We start from the raw sequence: 2,033 nt of genomic DNA, 5'->3' as shown, positions 1-2,033 counted from the left end.
ATTTAAGAAAGCAGTTTGAATTGTGGAGGGAGAAAGGATTAGTATTTATGACATTCGAAGCTTAACATTTTTAAATACTTGGGTCCTGTCCTAGGTTTACTTTGGGTTTTCTGTGTAGGCTTAGCTGTGGTGGAATTCTAAACCAGGCTGGCCTCGAACTAAGAGATCCTCCCAAACGCTGTTTTTTTTTTTTTTTTTTTTTTTTTTTTTTTTTAATGGCATGCGCCACTACACCCGCCCCTAGGATTACTGACAGAGCCTAAACCATTGGTTTGGATAGATAGCTCAGCAATTAAACCCAATTTCTCAAACCCACATGGCGGCTCAAAGCCGTCGGTAACTAGATTCCTGCGTTACGGTGCTCTCTCCTGGTACGCAGACGTAAATGCAGAGAAAATACCCACATGCGTAAAATGCGTCGTTTTGGAAAGAATCTAAACCTTTCAAGACACCTTATTTTTAGAAATTATCTCAGGATACTTGACCTATATGGTTATTTGTTTATATGTTTTCTGGATAGAGTTATAGGAATTGTTTGTCAACCCCAGGTTTATGACATCTTAAAAAAAAAAACTATTTGGATATTCCTTAATTTAGGTTTACCCGTTTTTGTTTTTCAATTAGGCTTTAACTTGCAGTTTCGAAAAATAGGATTAATAGCCATCCCCAAACAGACACATGAATCACAGAAATGTGCAAAATCCCTTATCTTGATAAATTTATCTGTAGCTCAAAATATATATGGATTCATAGGCTAATATTCCATCGTCTTGGCTTGTCATAATGAGAATTAGGAACGTATTCTCATATATTCTTAGAATTCTACAACTCTGTCTTCCTTTTTTTGTTGTTTTGTTTGTTGTTTGTAGGCCTTTTCCCCTTTATTCAATTATTTTTTTTGTGAAAATTTGCATTCTTACCTTCAAATTCAGAGAATATACTTTCAACTTTTTATCAGTTTACTGATTATACTTTATTTTCAGAAACAGAAAATCATGAAAAACTTAGATGAAATTGTAGATGAACACCTTCAAAAGGTATAAAATCGAAGCCAACTCACGTCAGCCCGGCTAGCTCAGTCGGTAGAGCATGGGACTCTTAATCCCAGGGTCGTGGGTTCGAGCCCCACGTTGGGCGTTGTGACTTTTTTTTCTTTTATGCTTTCAAAAACGCAAATTTACTCTCAAGTATTTGCCAGTTCTATCACAACCACAGCTAAGATGGATTAGCTTAAACTGAAATAATTTAAACGCTTTCAATGTTAATCATCGCAGAAAACTCGGTTCTCAAACTGCGCTTGCGCACTCCAAAACCCAGGCCTACGCCCACGGCTCCGGTTTAAACCAGGAACAGGAATTTACTACGCTCCTACGGCTGCTTTTTGAGTGCTAGCTTCCATAGTTGCAGGTAGCAGGCAGTTGTTTTGGCTTTTCTCCTAATAAAACTGTGATCCCTGATTTTGGCTGTTTTTCCAAATCACAAGATCTGATGTCAAAACAGACGTAGGTGAGGGCTAACTTCCTCCTTTGCGGAGGTTCCTCGGCTCACTTCCGCCGCCCTCCGGCCAAAGTGGGGCTTCTTTGGGGGTGCGGGAGGGAGAGCCTGCGAACGTCGTCTTTCCGGCGGTCGGGTGTCTCGGGACGCGGAGCCTTGGGCGCGTCCCTCCGAGACTCACCCGCCTGGGCACTGATGGATGTGTGAGGGCAGAAGCGGAAGCACCCGTTCCCTTCCGCTTTGGCGTCTGGGAACCGGGCCTCTCTCTGAGACGTGCCCGCGGAGTCCTGGAACTCCCCACGTCGACCAAGCGGCCCTGGAACTCAGAGGCGCGCGCCTGCTTCTCAGGTCTCATAAGCACGGGCTGTGGCGGCGCTGAATGGCCGAAGGGTAGCCTGCTGGGAGGTGGAAGCCAGCCTGGGCTTAGACTCAAAAAGAAAAAAGATGAGGTGTGGCGTGGGGAGGGGTATAATCTGTGAGGTTGAACAATCTTTCTTTTTTTCTTTTTCTTTTTCTTTTTCTTTTTCTTCTTTTTCTCC

General features: G+C 43.2%; 1 protein-coding gene and 1 non-coding gene across 3 annotated transcripts in view; both read left to right on the top strand.

The window, feature by feature from the left end:
* Positions 1 to 2,033, top strand: part of LOC116080166 — a 60,136-nt gene that overhangs the window by 44,554 nt on the left and 13,549 nt on the right. The window lies entirely within an intron of this gene.
* On the top strand, positions 1,065 to 1,137 carry Trnak-cuu. The gene has a single exon. It is a non-coding gene; the product is annotated as a tRNA-Lys (tRNA).

The sequence above is a fragment of the Mastomys coucha genome, unplaced genomic scaffold, assembly GCF_008632895.1.
Source record: "Mastomys coucha isolate ucsf_1 unplaced genomic scaffold, UCSF_Mcou_1 pScaffold6, whole genome shotgun sequence".
In the NCBI taxonomy this organism is placed as follows: Eukaryota; Metazoa; Chordata; class Mammalia; order Rodentia; family Muridae; genus Mastomys; species Mastomys coucha.
The sequence above is the reverse complement of the archived record's forward strand: the minus strand, read 5'-3'. Positions and strand labels throughout refer to the sequence as shown.